This window comes from Sceloporus occidentalis, unplaced genomic scaffold, assembly GCF_023333645.1.
Source record: "Sceloporus occidentalis isolate IW3139 unplaced genomic scaffold, rSceOcc1.0.p SCAF_1, whole genome shotgun sequence".
Classification (NCBI taxonomy): Eukaryota; Metazoa; Chordata; class Lepidosauria; order Squamata; family Phrynosomatidae; genus Sceloporus; species Sceloporus occidentalis.
The window spans coordinates 120,003,269-120,024,270 of NW_028316981.1; the positions used below are offsets into that span (position 1 = coordinate 120,003,269).

The following is a 21,002-nucleotide window of genomic DNA, read 5'->3' on the forward strand; positions in this document are numbered from 1 at the left end:
GTCATAAAATAAGAATCATCTTCTGCTGATATTTGATTAGTTGGTCCAGAAAGATCAGCATGTAAAAAAATCCAATACCTTGTTGGATTGTCTCTCAGTAACTGAAGGATATGAGGCTCTTGTGACCTTTGCTTTCAAGCATTCTACACATTTTCATTGTTGGAGCATGCTTTGAATTTAAAGTTTCTTGCAAACTCTTGATATGCCAGTCTCTTAATATTTTCAACACTTTGATGAGTAAATCTGAGATGCCATAAAGTTGAACAGTCTATGTGATCAGATCTGGTCACACTGTTCACAGATGAGTGTAAAATCTGCATCTGATAACATCCATGAGATCCTAATTTTGCGTTAAAAATTAAATATTTATCATGGAAATCAAAGCAAGTTTGCTTTCTGAAACTGACACAGTTGCCTCTTGATGTTGTAGTTTGCACACTGTAAAAGAAGGCTTGGAAATCCGGTACATAGTAAGCAACAGGGATTTTTAAAATTCCTATTCTGTCAGGACCAAGTTTTGTTTGCAAACTAACAGTCCCTTTTCCTTGTGCAAAAACTTGTTGACCATTGGTAAGATAGAAAGGAAAAGTTATATTTGCATCAAAATCAACAAACCATTCTTTGTTGTTGAAGTAATGCACATTTGCTCCACTATCAATTATAACTTGGTTTTTACATTTATTTTCAGCAATTTGAAATAATTATTGTGGATTCAAACCAATATCAACATGAGGAAGATTTCTGTTTAGGATTAAAAGCTTCTTTCTTAAAGTTGTTTTTGCTTATGGTATTCAGTCCTTGACTTTGCAGCTTTTGCAGTTCAGCTCTCTGCTTTGACATTAACATTGCTTCTGATTTAGAGAAAAAGAAGCAGGGAGAGTGGAGAAGAAGAGAAGGAGGAAGAAAAGGAGGACGAGCGGCAGCAGGGCAACAGAGGGGTAAGAGGAGGAGGAGAAAGTGGAGGATGTGGGTGTGAAGATTTCTGCCCACCCTTCACCTTGACACTGGCTCTTTAGACCCTGCTCCCACCTAATTTATGTGAAGGGCCCCAAGATACTCTCCTATGATGGCCCAACACCCCTGCGTTTAAGATCAGTAGCATTGTTTGATTTCAAAACACAGGCCAAGTGGGTATTCAAACAAGAATAAAAGTTTATTTAAAAACAGAATGGAAAAAGGTAACTTGGACATGAAGTTCTTACTGTGTCTTTCTTGGTTTTATATATATATATATGGGTTTGCTCTTAAATCCCAATTAATAACTCAGCCACACAGGCTATAATATCCCACAGGAAATTATGCAACCGAAACCCCTCTTCCAGAGTCTGGCTACCCTGAGTCTCTCTTCTCTAGATTCCCAAACTAATACTGTCCCTCTCTGGACCTATCAGACCCTTTCTTGGTCTATGATCGACACCCCACTCTAACAAAATGCCGTTCCCTCAGGAACTCCTGGAACACAGTCCTCTCTCGGACTCTACTGTTCCCCAACTGAACACCAGCTTCATCCCTCAGGATTCCAAACCCTAACTGACTAAAACCAACTGCCAAACAGAATCTTCAAACTCCTCAGCCAGCACCTGATTGGCTTAGGGTCTCTGGCTTCTGATTGGCTGGTTTGTGAGTCAGTTCATCACACACCTCCCCCCTTTAACAGGTTCATTGACACGTATAACCAAACGGTTATATGGGCCAATGAAATCTCAGTTATAAATTATACTTACCCATTATATAATATTATATATAACATTATACAAACATCATGTAAACACCATCACTATACACACATATATATATTATTTATATATCATTACATTGACCTGCTCAAAGACCTTGTTTTTCTCTCTCTTTTTTTTCTTTTATCCCTCTTCAAATTGTCTAGAGAGACTATCGGGCACTATATGTTCCTTACCCTTTACATACTGGATAGAGTAATCAAAATCCTGTAAAATTAGCATTGCAATAACTTGCTGTTATTTCCCCTGGTCTGAATTAACCCACACAAGGGGGAGCAATCCATTCTAATCACGAACTTTCTTCCCCATAAGTATGGCTTAAGCTTGTTTACAGCCCACACTATAGCCAAGCATTCCTTTTCTATTGTGGCTAAGTGTCTTTCTCCGGGGAGGAGTTTTTTACTTATATATATAAGATCAGATGAATCTGACCCTCTTTCCCTTCTTGGCTTAACACTGCACCCAGTCCAACATTAGAGCCATCCGTCGTAACTATGAAAGCCTTGGTGGATTAATCCAGAGCCATCAGAACCGGAGCCGTGGTCATCAGGTGCTTTGATTCTGTGAATGCACTATCACATCTTTCTGACCAGAGGACTTTAGCAGGCTTGTTTTGGTTAAATCAGATAATGGGCTGGCAATACTGCTGAAAATTACGAATAAACTTCCTATAGTATCCTGCTAATCCCAGGAATGACCGCACACCTTTTTTTGAAGTAGGGATGGGCCAATTAACTATGGCTTCCACTTTAGAAGTTTCTGCCTTGATGGTCCCGCCACCTACAATATAGCCTAAATATTGGCTTTCTCTTTTTCCTACGTGACACTTCAAACTTTTGAAGGTCATTCCACTCTAAGTCTCTCCAGTACTTTAGTGAGATGATGGATATGTTCCCCCCCAGGAGTTACTGAAGATACCGATGTCATCAATGCAGGCTACTACACAATGCTTTAACCCTGCTAAGATGTTGTCCATCAACCTTTGGAAGGTGGAGGGTGCATTCTTTAAACCAAATGTTCTCTGCCCACTCTTAACCTTGACACTGGCTCTTTAGACCCTGCTCCCACCTAATTTATGTGAAAGGCCCAAGGATACACTCCTATGATGGCCCCACAACCCTGCGTTTCTAAAGATCAGTAGCGTGGTTTTATTTCAAAACACAGGCCAAGTGGATATTCAAAGAATAAAAGTTTATTTAAAAACAGAATGGAAAAAGGTAACTTGGACATGAAGTTCTTACTGTGTCTTTCTTGGTTTTATATATATATATATATTTACAGGTTTGCTCTTAAATCCCAATTAATAACTCAGCCACACAGGCTATAATATCCCACAGGAAATTATGCAACCGAAACCCCTCTTCCAGAGTCTGGCTACCCTGAGTCTCTCTTCTCTAGATTCCCAAACTAATACTGTCCCTCTCTGGACCTATCAGACCCTTTCTTGGTCTATGATCTGTTGGGGCGTGGAAAGATGCACTGTGTCCACCACGACCACCTGCAGAGTTGAACCACGTCAACAAGACGCCAGGGAGAAGGATTTTGAAGAGATGTCTGCAACTGATAACGACACTAACAAGCCTTCACTCTTCACGAGGGCTTTAATAAATAAGTTACTTTGCCAACCAAACAACCATAACAACTAAACAGATAGGTAGTTACATAACAACAACTGTCATATCTGATACCAGTAACTACCCACTCTGAGGCACCAACTGTCTCACTCTCCCTTAGTGACAGTTGAGAATGACAGTTGACAGTTGCATCAACATTCCAATGATGCACTGTTTGAATGCTGACACATATAACTGCCACTAGAGCTGTAAATAACTTGCACAACAGCTCCACCTAATGGCCACATCCATGTCATTTCCTAACATGATCAACACCCCACTCTAACAAAATGCCGTTCCCTCAGGAACTCCTGGAACACAGTCCTCTCTCGGACTCTACTGTTCCCCAACTGAACACCAGCTTCATCCCTCAGGATTCCAAACCCTAACTGACTAAAACCAACTGCCAAGCAGAATCTTCAAACTCCTCAGCCAGCACCTGATTGGCTTAGGGTTTCTGGCTTCTGATTGACTGGTTTGTAAGTCAGTTCATCACACCGATGTCATCAATGTAGGCTACCACACAGTGCTTTAATCCTGCTAAGATGTTGTCCGCCAACCTTTGAAAGGGGCAGGGTGCATTCTTTAAACCAAATGGCAACACTGTAAATTCATACAATCCTCTATGTGTAACAAAGGCAGTTTTTATCTGATCTTTAGGACACATAGGCACTTGCCAATATCCCTTAGTCAAATCCAGTGTGGTGATATACTGAGCCCTTCCCATCTTTTCAATTAGATCCTCGGATCTGGGCATAAGATAGGCGTCTGTTTGGGTGATTTTATTTAACCACCTATAATCCACACAAAACCTAATAGTATGGTCGGGTTTCTCCACCAAAACTATCAGAGATGCCCAAGGACTCTGTGATGGCACAATAATCCCCATCATTAGCATTGTATGAATTTCATCACTTCTGCTATCTGCCAATGGACCAGTAACACGATACAGGGAAGTAGCAATAGGAGTTGTTTCTCCCATATTGATATGATGAACTATCCCGTTTATTCTTCCTGGTAGATCTGAGAAGATGTTCTTAAACTCAATACAACAAGACCTATTTTCACATCGAATGGAGTCAGACAGGGTTGAATTCTAGCACCTACTCTTTTCAATTTTTATATTAACTCCATGATTTCAACCTTATCAGAAATATCAGCACATGCCTCGACTCTGTCAAATTAGCCTCTATAAATGCTTGCCTATGCAGACAATGTTGTTCTAATGTCCATCACAAAAGTAGGATTGAATAGACTTTTAAGAGCTTTAGAAACTTATTGTACAAATGATGCCCTAAAAATTAATTATAATAAGACCAAAGTAATGGTCTTCTCGAGGAGCCGTCTCTGATACAAGTGGACTCTAGCCTCTGCCTGCGAAGAAGTAAAGCCCTCCTCCCGACCGCCATCTTGAGGGGGAGAGAAGCAGGCCAGCAACAACAGGCCTCTGCCTGCGAAGAAGTAAAGCCCTCCTCCCGACCGCCCTCTTGAGGGGGAGAGAAGCAGGCCAGCAACAACAGGCCTCTGCCTGCGAAGAAGTAAAGCCCTCCTCCCGACCGCCCTCTTGAGGGGGAGAGAAGCAGGCCAGCAACAACAGGCCTCTGCCTGCGAAGAAGTAAAGCCCTCCTCCTGACCGCCATCTTGAGGGGGAGAGAAGCAGGCCAGCAACAACAGGCCTCTGCCTGCGAAGAAGTAAAGCCCTCCTCCCGACCACCATCTTGAGGGGGAGAGAAGCAGGCCAGCAACAACAGGCCTCTGCCTGCTAAGAAGACAAGCCCTCCTCCCGACCACCATCTTGAGGGGGAGAGAAGCAGGCCAGCAACAACAGGCCTCTGCCTGCGAAGAAGTAAAGCCCTCCTTCCGACCACCCTCTTGAGGGGGAGAGAAGCAGGCCAGCAACAACAGGCCTCTGCCTGCGAAGAAGTAAAGCCCTCCTCCCGACCGCCATCTTGAGGGGGAGAGAAGCAGGCCAGCAACAACAGGCCTCTGCCTGCGAAGAAGTAAAGCCCTCCTCCCGACCGCCATCTTGAGGGGGAGAGAAGCAGGCCAGCAACAACAGGCCTCTGCCTGCGAAGAATTAAAGCCCTCCTCCCGACCGCCCTCTTGAGGGGGAGAGAAGCAGGCCAGCAACAACAGGCCTCTGCCTGCGAAGAAGTAAAGCCCTCCTCCCGACCGCCCTCTTGAGGGGGAGAGAAGCAGGCCAGCAACAACAGGCCTCTGCCTGCGAAGAAGTAAAGCCCTCCTCCCGACCGCCATCTTGAGGGGGAGAGAAGCAGGCCAGCAACAACAGGCCTCTGCCTGCGAAGAAGTAAAGCCCTCCTCCTGACCGCCATCTTGAGGGGGAGAGAAGCAGGCCAGCAACAACAGGCCTCTGCCTGCGAAGAAGTAAAGCCCTCCTCCCGACCACCATCTTGAGGGGGAGAGAAGCAGGCCAGCAACAACAGGCCTCTGCCTGCTAAGAAGACAAGCCCTCCTCCCGACCGCCCTCTTGAGGGGGAGAGAAGCAGGCCAGCAACAACAGGCCTCTGCCTGCGAAGAAGTAAAGCCCTCCTCCCGACCGCCATCTTGAGGGGGAGAGAAGCAGGCCAGCAACAACAGGCCTCTGCCTGCGAAGAAGTAAAGCCCTCCTCCTGACCGCCATCTTGAGGGGGAGAGAAGCAGGCCAGCAACAACAGGCCTCTGCCTGCGAAGAAGTAAAGCCCTCCTCCCGACCGCCCTCTTGAGGGGGAGAGAAGCAGGCCAGCAACAACAGGCCTCTGCCTGCGAAGAAGTAAAGCCCTCCTCCCGACCGCCATCTTGAGGGGGAGAGAAGCAGGCCAGCAACAACAGGCCTCTGCCTGCGAAGAAGTAAAGCCCTCCTCCCGACCACCATCTTGAGGGGGAGAGAAGCAGGCCAGCAACAACAGGCCTCTGCCTGCTAAGAAGACAAGCCCTCCTCCCGACCACCATCTTGAGGGGGAGAGAAGCAGGCCAGCAACAACAGGCCTCTGCCTGCGAAGAAGTAAAGCCCTCCTCCCGACCACCATCTTGAGGGGGAGAGAAGCAGGCCAGCAACAACAGGCCTCTGCCTGCGAAGAAGTAAAGCCCTCCTCCCGACCACCATCTTGAGGGGGAGAGAAGCAGGCCAGCAACAACAGGCCTCTGCCTGCGAAGAAGTAAAGCCCTCCTCCCGACCGCCATCTTGCTTGTCTTTATTGCATGTTGTTCGATTTTTATTGGTTTTTGTGAGGTTGTTTTTATGATGTGTAAGTTTTAAATGATTCTGTGAACCGCTTTGATCACCTCGGAAAAGCGGTATAAAAATAAAGCATATTATTATTATTATTATTACTCCATAGAACAGGTGTCCACTTATAAATATCTGGGAATCACATTTCATGACAAGGGATCTACCTAATTACACCAGAAAAATGCTGTAATGAATACACAAAGAAGTATTAAAGCCTTATGTTCTTTCTATTATAAGGGAGGTCAATACATTCCAGCAGCTCTCCAAGTCTTTGTTGCTAAGATCTTAGCACAACTATTATACGGTTCTGAGATTTGTATTTTCAATAGCTTTACATGTTTTGAGGCAGTTCAAACAAAATTCCTTTTTTTTTTAAGTTTTTCCCATTTATTTTATTTTCTTGAGTATCCATACATATGCCAAATACAGATACAGATATACAATATTACTGAGCTTATATGAACAGAAAAAGGAAAAGATGTAATAAATTTTTTCCCCCATTTAATCAACTTTCATGCTCTGTTTTTCCCACAGTATTGAAACCTTGTCCCATTTTTCTTCATACTGTTGCTGAGTTCTATTTTTTTTGGACATAGAGATCATATCTAGAATAGCTAACTCATTCAACTTTAATGTCCATTCCCTTACTGTTGGGATTTTATTAGATTTCCAATGCTGGGCCCATTTCAGTCGTGCGGACGTAATCATATATAATAAGACACTCTGCTCATCTTGTATCAAGTTATCCTGGATACCATCTGTGATATTTAGCAAAAATAGTTCTGGGCTCAAAGGTATGTTCTTCCTTAAGGTACCAACTATCTGTCTATAAATCTGATTCCAAAATTTTTGGGCGCACTTACACAACCACCATGAGTGATAAAAGGAACCTCCTTTTTCACCACATTTCCAACAGATAGGATTTTCATGATTAGCTATTCTAGCAAGTCTGGTTGGGGACAAGTACCACCTATAAAATAACTTATAGTAATTTTCTTTTAAGTTGTTACAGGTGGTAAAATGTAAATTTCTTTTCCATACATTTTCCCAGCTAGACAAAGGGATATCTTTTCGCAGGTTTTGTGCCCATCTTACCATGTTGGTTTTCACTGTTTCATCCCACATCTCCAATCTTAAAAGAAATATATAAATTTTTTTGATTAATTTGATTCTGCTCCCTCTGACGATCTTATCAAATTGAGACTGTGCTTCTTCTTTGTCTAGTACATCTTTGTCTCTCTTCCAATCCTCTCTAATTTGCCAACATTTTATCCACGTTAGCTGGGGATCTAATTTTATTATATCCTTTTCCGTTTTTAATACCTCTAGCCCTCCAGCTCTCGTTACTAAATTTTCATATCTCAGCCAATTAGTCGTGGCTTTACTTTCATTCTTATGATACGCCTCCTGCGGAGACGTCCATCTAGGTAACCCTTTGTATAACAATTTTTTGTACTTGTTCCAAATAATGAGTAGCGAATTTCTAATATAATGTTGTTTAAATAGCTTAATGTCCTTATTTGATCCATAACAAATATATGCATGCCAGCCCAGCTTTAGACCATAGCCTTCAATAAAGCCCATATTATGATCTTCCAACAGTATCCAGTCTCTAATCCAATTTAGGGCGCAGGCGTTGTGATATAATTCCATATTGGGTAATCCCAACCCTCCTCTGCTCTTAGTATCTTGCAAAACCTTAAGCTTCACCCTGGGTTTCTTTTCTTGCCACAAAAAGTTTGCCATATCTTTTTCCCAGATCTTAAAAGTAATCTTATTTGTTACAAATGGCAGTGTTTGGAACAGGAACAGCATTTTAGGGAGAACATTCATTTGGATTGTTGCAGTCTTTCCAAGCAGAGATAATCGTTGTTTTCCCCATCTTTTTAAATCAATCTTTACATTCTCCCAAACCGGAACGTAATTGTTTATATACAAATCTTGGTTGTTCTCTGTCAGGGTTATACCTAGATATTTAACTTTATTAGTCAACTGAAATTGTGTAAGAGATCCAAATTCCTCTATTTCTCTTTTAGACAAATTTTTGAGTAGAATCCCAGTTTTCTTTTTATTCACCCTAAGCCCTGATAATATACTAAAATCCTCCAACACTTCTTCTAATATTTGAATTGATTTTTTAGGATTCTCCAAAATAATGACGAAATCATCCGCAAAAGCGCGGAGTTTAAATTTACATTTAGGAAATTCCAATCCTTGTATTCTGTCATCTTTCCTTATTTTATTACTAAGTATTTCAATTACAAGTAGAAAAAGCAGTGGTGAGAGTGGACAACCTTGGCGGGTCCCTTTCTCGATATTAATTGAATTCGTCTTCTCCCCATTTACAATAACCCTTGTACTCTGTTTACTATATATGTTCATTATCCAGTTCTTATATCTGCCCTTTATTCCCCATTCGTCCATTGCAATCTCTAAGAAATCCCAATTCACACTATCGAATGCTTTTTCAATATCCAAGAATGCTAACCCCAATTTTCTACTTTTATGCATCTGAAAGAACTCTATCACATTAACAATCTGATATTATCTTTTAGATGCCTTTTCGGTAGAAATCCTGCTTGGTCTGAACTAATTATAGATGTTAGTATCTTTTTCAATCGGACGGCGAGGATAGTAGTGAAAATCTTGTAATCAATATTTAAAAGAGATATAGGACGATAGTTCTCTATTAACTCAGGGTCTTTACCCTCTTTATGGATTAGAGTTGTTACAGAATAGCGCCAGGATTCCGGGTAGTTTCCCCAATCAATGCCATTTATGGTCCTTAATAGGGGGGGTATTAATTCTTCTTTGAAAGTCTTATAGAATTTTCCTGACAGCCCATCAGGGCCTGGAGCTTTCTTCTCATTTAGCTTTTTTATTGCACTTTCTAGTTCCTCCACAGAGACTGGTTCATTTAAGTCTTTAACCTGGGATTCTGTTATAATATCACCAATATTACCTTTTATGTACTCCCTTATATTAAACCTCATTTCTTGAGTTGGTTCCTTATCCTTATAAAGGTTCTCATAATAATTCCTAACAGTTTCCTTTAGTCTATCCTGGTGGGTCATCAAGATTTCTCCTTTTTTCAGTTTCGGTATTAATCTCTTCTCTTTCCTCCTCTTCAATTTATTGGCAAGCCATCTTCCTACTTTATTAGCATTCTCAAATTCATTATATTTACTAAATTTAATTTTATCTGCAATTTCCTGTATTATGTTTTTATTAATCATATTCTGAATCAATTGCAATTCATCAATCACTGCCTCGTCTCCTGGTTTGTTTTTAGCTTCTTGCTCTTTAATTTTCAATTTCTCGAACAGATCTTTATCTTTTTCCCATTTCTCTCTCTTCTTCCTCTTTTCCTGTTGTAATAACAACCCCCTAAAGACCGCTTTGCCTGCATCCCAGACTACGTGCATAGGTGTTCCTTTTTCCAAATTCTCATGAAAATATAATTTAATTTCTTGCCTGATTCTATTTACTATTTTTTCATCAGATAGTAAATAATTTCTCATATTCCAAAAAAATTCCTTAGATCTGTGTTTTATCAAAAGTCTTACCGGGCAGTGGTCAGACATCACCATTGGTAGAATTTCTATATTAATTATGTCTGTATTAATTAATTTAGATGTTAATATCAGGTCGATCCTGGACCACGTTTTATATCTATTTGAATAAAAAGTAAAATCTTTCTTATTTCCATGCATGATTCTCCACATATCTTCCAGTTTCAAATCTTCTATCATTTCAAAAGCAGTACAAGGTAACTTACCCTGACAAACAAAATTTCTAAGAACAATTTTAGATGCCCCAAATTGTGTTTCAAATCCCATTCTCCATCTAGAAACAGGGATGCTATCTGTTGAGGCACATGTATGGATACGCAAATTAAATTTATGGCTCAAAATGTTTTTTGTTCCGATCGGTTTAGTGCCATTAATTCTAACAGACTCCTTTTTTGTCTCCCTGGAAGGAGACGCTGACCTTGAGACTCTTATCTCTTGGACTCTCACTATCAGAAATAACTGTACTAGGTTATGATAAAGCAAAATCTGTTATTTCTCAACGCATCAAGGATATTGATTTCCAGACTCATATAAGCCGACTAACTTTATATCCTGTTAGGTAATCCAGTAGACCTGGCAAATATGCAAAAGATTTTGAGAATTTGAATGTTCCGAAATTCAGAAGAGCTTTCATGTCAACAAGGTTTAACATCTTACCATCGGTAGTCCTGGAGGGCAGATTTAAAAAGATCCCTTACCAACACAGATACTGTCCTTGTGGCTTGGAGGAAATCAAAAATATTAATCATGTTCTCTTTGGCTGTTCTTTGTACACAGAAATACGTGCTTTGTATATAACACCAATTGTGTTGCAGTTTCCAGGCAGAGAAATTTTATACAAATTTTCTACTTGCAGACCAGAAGGAAGGTATAACGCAAGCAGTTGCACAATTTATTTATTTTATTTATTTAGGTATTTATATCCCGCCCTTCAGCCCTAATGGCTATCAGGGCGGCTTACATTTATTATTATTTTTAACCAGACAGTTCCCTGCCCGCAGGCTTACAATCTAAAAGACACGACACAAAAGGAGAAGGGAATGGTGAGGGGGGAGGGGATCAGGTCCAGCATTCTTCTCTCCCTCTGACGTCTGGACCAAGGCAGATGGACCGAATGGAGGGCTCTGCTTCTTCCAGGCAGGCCTGGTGGAGCTCGCCTGCCTCTCTCTCCCCTTCCAGATGGTGGCTGAAGGGAGGGCTGGTCGTCTTCGAGGAAGGCAGTTGGAGCTCGCCTGCCTCTCTCTCCCCTTCCAGATGGTGGCTGAAGGGAGGGCTGGTCCTCTTCGAGGAAGGCAGTTGGAGCTCACCTGCCTCTCTCTCCCAGATGGTGGCTGAAGGGAGGGCTGGTCGTCTTCGAGGAAGGCAGTTGGAGCTCACCTGCCTCTCTCTCCCAGATGGTGGCTGAAGGGAGGGCTGATCGTCTTCGAGGAAGGCAGTTGGAGCTCGCCTGCCTCTCTCTCCCCTTCCAGATGGTGGCTGAAGGGAGGGCTGGTCCTCTTCGAGGAAGGCAATTGGAGCTCACCTGCCTCTCTCTCCCAGATGGTGGCTGAAGGGAGGGCTGGTCGTCTTCGAGGAAGGCAGTTGGAGCTCACCTGCCTCTCTCTCCCAGATGGTGGCTGAAGGGAGGGCTGGTCCTCTTCGAGGAAGGCAGTTGGAGCTCGCCTGCCTCTCTCTCCCCTTCCAGATGGTGGCTGAAGGGAGGGCTGGTCCTCTTCGAGGAAGGCAGTTGGAGCTCACCTGCCTCTCTCTCCCAGATGGTGGCTGAAGGGAGGGCTGGTCGTCTTCGAGGAAGGCAGTTGGAGCTCACCTGCCTCTCTCTCCCAGATGGTGGCTGAAGGGAGGGCTGATCGTCTTCGAGGAAGGCAGTTGGAGCTCGCCTGCCTCTCTCTCCCCTTCCAGATGGTGGCTGAAGGGAGGGCTGGTCCTCTTCGAGGAAGGCAGTTGGAGCTCACCTGCCTCTCTCTCCCAGATGGTGGCTGAAGGGAGGGCTGGTCGTCTTCGAGGAAGGCAGTTGGAGCTCACCTGCCTCTCTCTCCCAGATGGTGGCTGAAGGGAGGGCTGGTCCTCTTCGAGGAAGGCAGTTGGAGCTCACCTGCCTCTCTCTCCCAGATGGTGGCTGAAGGGAGGGCTGGTCGTCTTCGAGGAAGGCAGTTGGAGCTCACCTGCCTCTCTCTCCCAGATGGTGGCTGAAGGGAGGGCTGGTCCTCTTCGAGGAAGGCAGTTGGAGCTCACCTGCCTCTCTCTCCCAGATGGTGGCTGAAGGGAGGGCTGGTCGTCTTCGAGGAAGGCAGTTGGAGCTCACCTGCCTCTCTCTTCCAGATGGTGGCTGAAGGGAGGGCTGGTCGTCTTCGAGGAAGGCAGTTGGAGCTCACCTGCCTCTCTCTCCCAGATGGTGGCTGAAGGGAGGGCTGGTCGTCTTCGAGGAAGGCAGTTGGAGCTCGCCTGCCTCTCTCTCCCCTTCCAGATGGTGGCTGAAGGGAGGGCTGGTCCTCTTCGAGGAAGGCAGTTGGAGCTCACCTGCCTCTCTCTCCCAGATGGTGGCTGAAGGGAGGGCTGGTCGTCTTCGAGGAAGGCAGTTGGAGCTCACCTGCCTCTCTCTCCCAGATGGTGGCTGAAGGGAGGGCTGGTCCTCTTCGAGGAAGGCAGTTGGAGCTCACCTGCCTCTCTCTCCCAGATGGTGGCTGAAGGGAGGGCTGGTCGTCTTCGAGGAAGGCAGTTGGAGCTCACCTGCCTCTCTCTCCCAGATGGTGGCTGAAGGGAGGGCTGGTCCTCTTCGAGGAAGGCAGTTGGAGCTCACCTGCCTCTCTCTCCCAGATGGTGGCTGAAGGGAGGGCTGGTCGTCTTCGAGGAAGGCAGTTGGAGCTCACCTGCCTCTCTCTTCCAGATGGTGGCTGAAGGGAGGGCTGGTCGTCTTCGAGGAAGGCAGTTGGAGCTCGCCTGCCTCTCTCTCCCCTTCCAGATGGTGGCTGAAGGGAGGGCTGGTCCTCTTCGAGGAAGGCAGTTGGAGCTCACCTGCCTCTCTCTCCCAGATGGTGGCTGAAGGGAGGGCTGGTCGTCTTCGAGGAAGGCAGTTGGAGCTCACCTGCCTCTCTCTCCCAGATGGTGGCTGAAGGGAGGGCTGGTCCTCTTCGAGGAAGGCAGTTGGAGCTCACCTGCCTCTCTCTCCCAGATGGTGGCTGAAGGGAGGGCTGGTCGTCTTCGAGGAAGGCAGTTGGAGCTCACCTGCCTCTCTCTCCCAGATGGTGGCTGAAGGGAGGGCTGGTCCTCTTCGAGGAAGGCAGTTGGAGCTCACCTGCCTCTCTCTCCCAGATGGTGGCTGAAGGGAGGGCTGGTCGTCTTCGAGGAAGGCAGTTGGAGCTCACCTGCCTCTCTCTTCCAGATGGTGGCTGAAGGGAGGGCTGGTCGTCTTCGAGGAAGGCATAGAATCATAGAATCATAGAATCATAGAATCGTAGAGTTGGAAGAGACCACTAGGGCCATCCAGTCCAACCCCCTGCCATGCAGGAAATCCAAATCAAAGCATCCCTGACAGATGGCCATCCAGCCTCTGTTTAAAGACCTCCAAGGAAGGAGACTCTATCACCTTCCGAGGAAGTGCATTCCACTGCCGAACAGCCCTTACTGTCAGGAAGTTCCTCCTAATGTTCAGGTGGAATCTCTTTTCCTGTAGCTTGCATCCATTGTTCCGGGTCCTGTTCTCTGGAGCAGCAGAAAACAAGCTTGCTCCCTCCTCAATATGACATCCTTTCAAATATTTAAACAGGGCTATCATATCACCTCTTAACCTTCTTTTCTCCAGGCTAAACATCCCCAGCTCCCTAAGTCGTTCCTCATAGGGCATGGTCTCCAGACCCTTCACCATTTTTGTCGCCCTCCTTTGGACACGCTCCAGTTTCTCAATGTCCTTTTTGAATTGTGGTGCCCAGAACTGGACACAATATTCTAGGTGGGGCCTGACCAAAGCAGAATACAGTGGCACTATTACTTCTCTTGATCTAGACACTATACTTCTATTGATGCAGCCTAAAATAGCATTGGCCTTTTTAGCTGCCGCATCACACTGTTCACTCATGTTCAACTTGTGGTCTACTTGGACTCCTAGATCCCTTTCACACGTAGTTTCATTCAGCCAGGTGTCACCCATCCTATATCTGTGCATTTTATTTTTCCGCCCTAAGTGCAATACCTTACATTTCTCTGTGTTGAATTTCATTTTGTTAGCTTTGGCCCAGCTTTCTAGTCTATTCAGGTCATTTTGAATCTTGATCCTGTCCTCTGGGGTATTAGCTATTCCCCCTAATTTGGTGTCATCTGCAAATTTGATAAGTATGCTCCCAATTCTGTCATCCAGGTCATTGATAAAGATGTTGAATAGCACTGGGCCCAGGACAGAGCCCTGTGGGACCCCACTGGTCACTTCTCTCCAGGATGAAAAGGAGCCATTGTTGAGCACCCTTTGGAGCTCACCTGCCTCTCTCTCCCAGATGGTGGCTGAAGGGAGGGCTGGTCCTCTTCGAGGAAGGCAGAGCTCACCTGCCTCTCTCTCCCAGATGGTGGCTGAAGGGAGGGCTGGTCCTCTTCGAGGAAGGCAGTTGGAGCTCGCCTGCCTCTCTCTCCCCTTCCAGATTCTTTGCAGCTGCCATTGCAAATCATAAAAAGTTTGATAAACAGATGTAATATGTTATAATATAATCTCAAAATCTGTATAGATAGCTTGATTTAATGGTAAAATTTGTAAATGAGGAGGTATGGCCATATTTTACCATACCATCAAACTAACCTAGTTGGGGACCAAAGTCTAATGAAGTTACCCCAACCAGTTGCATCTGATTAATGGCATTTTATAGTTTAACTCTTGCTTAAACAAAAGATATGACTGTAGTTTTGAACTAATATGTCTTAAATATAATACTCTATAACACAATATAATGGAATTATTTACGAAGTAATAACAACCTACTCATTATTGTGTGTTTACCTAATCATACAGTCCTATCCTTACTTTTTATAAACTATCATTTGTTTATACTCTCCAATCTGCCAGTACATGAACCTATGGTATAAAATTAAGTTATGTTTTAAATTGGAATTTTGTAATTGTGCTGGCCAAATGGCTGTAATAAAGTTTGTTGTTGCTCTTAAACTCAGTTAACACCTGCATTACTTCCTCTCGTTGCTGGGGAGTGAGAGAACGGTCAAGAGTAATCTCTTGTATCTTTTCTTTTGCCCCATTTTCCTGTTTTCCAACTAGGAATGGCAATCACATCATTCCCCGTCTCTCTGACAGCGTATAACACTAGATTTTCTCTCCTGTGATAGGGCTTCAACATATTTACATGTACAAACTTACACCCCATATCATCCCCCAAGTCCACTAAATAGTTTACGTAATTGATCTTTTCTGTCACTTGAACTGGTCCGGTCCATGCATATTGAAGTTTGTTTCCTCTCGTTGGTCGCAGGAGTAAAACTTCATTTCCCGGCAGGAACACTCTAACTCGGGCCTTTTTATCATACCAAGTCTTCTGTCGACATTGAGCTATCTTTAAGTTTTCCCCGGCGATTCGTAAGACTTGATTTAGGGATGTCATCAGGTTTTGGACATATGACACCACATCTTCCGGCTCCCTTTCAACTGGATTTTCCCACTCATGTCGAATAAGATCTAAAGGCCCTTTTACTTTGCGTCCAAACATTAGCTCGAATGGACTGAATCCTAAGCTTTCTTGTGGGACTTCACGATAGGCAAATAATAGATGTTGCAACTTGAGGTCCCAGTCCCATGGGTTTTCTTTAGTATAGGATTTAATCATGCTGACCAATGTCCCTTTAAATTTTTCTGTCAATCCATTACTCTGTGGGTGATAAGCAGACGTGGTCAAATGTTTAACTCCACAGACCTCCCATAGTTTTTGTATCAATTTGGAAGTAAAAGAACTTCCCAAATATGATATAATCTCACTAGGAAATCCTAGTCTACAAAACATGCCTATTAGAGCATTAGCCACAGTTGTTGTCTCCATATTTCTCAAAGCCACCAGGTCTTTAGACCCTGCTCCCACCTAATTTATGTGAAGGGCCCCAAGATACACTCCTATGATGGCCCCACAACCCTGCGTTTCTAAAGATCAGTAGCATGGTTTTATTTCAAAACACAGGCCAAGTGGATATTCAAACAAGAATAAAAGTTTATTTAAAAACAGAATGGAAAAAGGTAACTTGGACATGAAGTTCTTACTGTGTCTTTCTTGGTTTTATATATATATATATATATATATATATATATATATATATATTTACAGGCTTGCTCTTAAATCCCAATTAATAATTCAGCCACACAGGCTATAATATCCCACAGGAAATTATGCAACCGAAACCCCTCTTCCAGAGTCTGGCTACCCTGAGTCTCTCTTCTCTAGATTCCCAAACTAATACTGTCCCTCTCTGGACCTATCAGACCCTTTCTTGGTCTATGATCGACACCCCACTCTAACAAAATGCCGTTCCCTCAGGAACTCCTGGAACACAGTCCTCTCTCGGACTCTACTGTTCCCCAACTGAACACCAGCTTCATCCCTCAGGATTCCAAACCCTAACTGACTAAAACCAACTGCCAAACAGAATCTTCAAACTCCTCAGCCAGCACCTGATTGGCTTAGGGTTTCTGGCTTCTGATTGACTGGTTTGTGAGTCAGTTCATCACAGTGGGGAAGAGAAAAAGGAGGAGGAAGGAAAAGGAAGATGCACGGCGGCAGTGCAATGGAAGGGGGTAAGAGGAGAAGGAGAAAGTGGAGGATGTGGGGGGAGGAGGAGGAGGAGGGAAGAGGAGGAAGAGGAAGGCAAAGGAAGTGAAGGAGGAGGAGGAGAAAGACCCGCAGCAGTAACGATGGTGGAAGAAGAGAACTGCCTGCTGCAGTGAGAACAGTGAGGCTGACATCGAGGAGGGGGAGGGGGCAAAGTGTCATTGTCCTCAATAGTGACGCGGCAATGTGACTGAGCCACCATTGAGTGCTATGGGACTTGAGCATACGTGGATTTTGGTATCCGCAGGGGGTGGGGATTCTGGAACAGATCTCCCACAGATACTGAGGGCTCACTGTAGTTGCCTTCCATCACGTTTTGCCTATTTTGAAATTCAAAACTTTGAGCAATAGCATCTTGTAAAGAAACATCTCCTTTAACTTTCAAATCATTAATTATTGGAGAGTAATAATTGGCAAGACTTGCCAAAAATAGTCCAAGTTTTGCATGTTCTGGAAAGGATTGTCCAGCTGCTCTAATTCCATACAAAGCTGTCATAAAGCCATTAATATACTCATTTACATATTGAAGATGATGCAACTTGGTGTTAACAAGTTTAATCACGAAGGCTGTTTGATTAGATGTACTTGGAGAATTAAATATTTTCTGTAGTTTGTTCCATATTGGTTTTGCATCAGTTAAACCTTGAATATATTTTGCATTGCTGGGATCTACAGACAAGCATATATAAGATGCTGCTTTCTCTGCATTTTCATCAAATAGTTGTTGACGTTTTCCTGCTTTTGTGGGTCTTTGCCTATTTATTGCTTTAAAAAGTCCCATAGTAGTCAAGTACATTTGCATTTTCCACGACCACGTTTTATCATTTGTTCCAGTTAAAATTTCAGTAATCATTGTGGGATTAGGATTAGTAGAAGCCATTTTCTATTCTTTGAGTAGAAGAAAAAATCTTTCTTGAAGTCAAAAAGTTTAAAAATAATCCAGGACTTCTTATGAGACCTCACTGTGTCTAAACTGGGACCCCTTCTGGGACTGGATTGCAACCTCTTCTGGGCCCATAACCCAAAAAAATGTGGTGTGCAATTTTAGTTTCCTAGGTGTTAACCCTTTTAAAAGAAAACAAAAATATGCATGTTTAAAAATTAAACTTGTCAAAGTTCAGTTGTCATCAGCAGAACAACATCAGCTACTATTTTAAATCTGTCTTCCTAAAGAATAAGGACTTACTCCCAAAAAATTGGCTTTAATAAATAATTACATAACAAAAACTAAATTCTAATCTAACTAAAGATAGTTACACACACGCACACACACACACACATCAGGAAGATTGAGAGAAATGTACAGGAGCCTGTCCGTCTTTGTGGGGGATCAGTTCCAGACCCCCCCCTCCCACAAAAACCCCAGAAAAACACGAGTATTCAAGCTCCATTGGCTTGAATGACGATGAACACCCAGGGAAATGTGCGTCACATTTTGTCCCCCTCCATTTGCACCTGTAAACGGGTGAGGGATGTGGATTTGAAGCCTGTGAAAATGGAGGGGTGACTGTAAAGTGGACCATTGTTATACGCTGGGGATTGGTTCCAAGATCACCCATGGATAACAAAATCCGTAGATGCTCAAGTCCCATTAAATATAATGACATAGCAAAATGGTGTCCCTTATAAAAAAATGGAAAATCAAGGTTTGATATTTGAAATTTATACTTTTTTCGAACATTTTCAAACCGTGGATGCTTGAATCCATGTATAAAAAAATCTGTGTATAAGAAGGGCCGACTGTATAAGACTAGCATTCAGACTAGAGACAACACTAACTGTAAGATTAACAGTTTAGAATCTTGAGATAGAGACAGTCTTAAAGAGAGAGGAACCTAAATAGGAAACCCTATCTATATAATGAGAGGGGAAAAAATGCATAAGTTTCTTCCAACAAGAACTTTGGGCAAAATAACTATCCTGAATAGGAAATAACTCCCCCTCGCAACCAGCAACCTATTACCAGAAAGTCATCCAGTCTCCATTTCAACACCTTCTTTAGGGGAAGACTCCCAATACATATCCTAACAATTGTTAAAGATACACCAAAAACCATAGACAGTTCTCAGATCTTGTGAACTACAGCAGAGGTGGACATTCACTGCAATAGGCCCAATGAGAAAGGTATGACCTTCTGTAACTGTAAATGGTTAGTAATGTAGTTGATACTACATTACCACTATAGTAATATAGTACCCACAGATTCCTTATCCATGGATTCAACCATCCACAGCTTGAAAATATTTTAAAAATATATACATTTCAAAAAAGCAAACCATTTTATTTTACTGCACCATCCACAGATTCTGATATCCACAGGAGGTCCTGGAACCAAACACCAGCAGATACCAAGTGCCCACTGTATCACTTCTGTTCATGAACTCAGCCCATAGTAGGGTTTTTAAAAAAAATTAAATAAGCCTAATGGCTTTTAAAAGTGTATCTAACAGAATAGCAAGCTTGTCAGGAAGCTATAGTGTCACATTCTGAATTCATGATAGCCCTTTCTAAAATGTTCATAGCTCACCAACACTGGATACACATTTTGGTGGGGAAGCTTGCACGTGGAACAACCCATTCTTGTTCCTCCTTGGTCTGAGAACATATCCTTTGTCAGATTTTAAACATAAATATTGCTAACTCAGAAACATAATTGCAAGTTCCTCTCAGAAGGAAGCTAGAGAGACAGCTGCTCAGAAGGAAGAGCTGTGAGTTTATGAAAGAGATTCTTGTGAGCTGACAGTGAGAGTCTTTAAGATGCTGGCAGATCAGAAGCAGACTCAGTGTGACATCAGATAAAAGCAAGCAAGTCTTTCAGTTAGCAGAACACATATTATGAAAGCACTCGTCTCACTTTCTGCAAGCTAACCTGAATACCTCCCTCTTCATCAGACCACTACTGAGGCTCTTCCACCCTTTCCCACTATTACCAAGATTACATTTTGGAAAAGAGGGCTTGCTACCACTTTTTACAAGTCAATGTTATTCTGCTTACAGGTCACCACAGGATTAGTATTGTCTGCATCTGTCTCTCTTTGGTAACTAATGCATTAAATGACTCCCGTGGCTCTTATAAAATGGATCTGGAGCATCATCTCAGTGCTACTTGTACTTTTCAGGCATCCATTTGAAGCAAATAGGAGCAGAGGTGGCCATTCACTGTGTAAGAGAAACAAAGGTCATCCTGTCAGCTTATCAAAAGTGGAGTGGAGCCAAAATACAGGTTACAATGTCTTGTGATGATATTCAGAAGTTATCTAACTGTGTACAGAATAGATAAAAAATATCACAATCATAATGTATCAGGTTAAGTGGAAAAAAAGGAGTTATGCATTATTTTAATAACAACTTTTGGGGATTTATACATTATGGGGCTACACAAGAGGAGACATTCTTCTCTTTTATTCAGATATTTGTAGCCCACTTTTCAAGGCAAAAATCATTCACAAAGTAGATTAAAATATAAGTGGCTTACAAGTGAATATAGCACTGGGGGCTATAGATATGAAAAGGTATGCGTTCATATTAAAGGCAATGAGAAAAAGTTGGATCTGCAGCCCAAACCATCTTATTTTTAGTGCATGTCAGAGGTTGCCTACAAATATTCAAGCTACAGGCCTGAGAAAAGAGAAACACTTACCTTATTAAAAACATGCTAAACCAGCTGGCTTCAAATAAGAAAATCCTCTAAGTCTCAGCCATGTAGAGGAAATGTCTAGAAAACATAAACTGACATAGTGGAACAGCTTCTACCACTACAAAGTTGTGCAATCCATTACCCTGTCAGTTTTATTCCTGATAATTAGCACCAATGGCTAATAAATTATTTTGCTCCAAAACTGGAGAAAAGTACAAAAAGTGTAAGTACAAAAAGAAATTTGTTCCCTATTGCCTAAAAGATCCCCAGTGGAGTAGCACTATTGTGAAAGATGTTGCTCATCAAAACTGCTTTGACACATCATGAATTCAAAGATGTTAGACAAACAATGGCTAAGACATTGGTGACAAATGTCCAAAATTCACTGCAGAAATAATCCAGTGTGACACCA

General features: G+C 43.1%; 1 protein-coding gene and 1 long non-coding RNA gene across 10 annotated transcripts in view; both read right to left on the reverse strand.

The window, feature by feature from the left end:
- WIZ (WIZ zinc finger) overlaps window positions 1–21,002 on the reverse strand; it is a 112,352-nt gene that overhangs the window by 67,607 nt on the left and 23,743 nt on the right. The gene's annotated exons all lie outside the window — the stretch shown is intronic.
- LOC149322042 (uncharacterized) lies at window positions 17,525–20,657 on the reverse strand. The gene is made up of 3 exons (XR_016281981.1): window positions 20,594–20,657; window positions 19,949–20,112; window positions 17,525–18,018 (listed from the first exon to the last, which is right to left on the reverse strand). It is a non-coding gene; the product is annotated as an uncharacterized LOC149322042 (long non-coding RNA).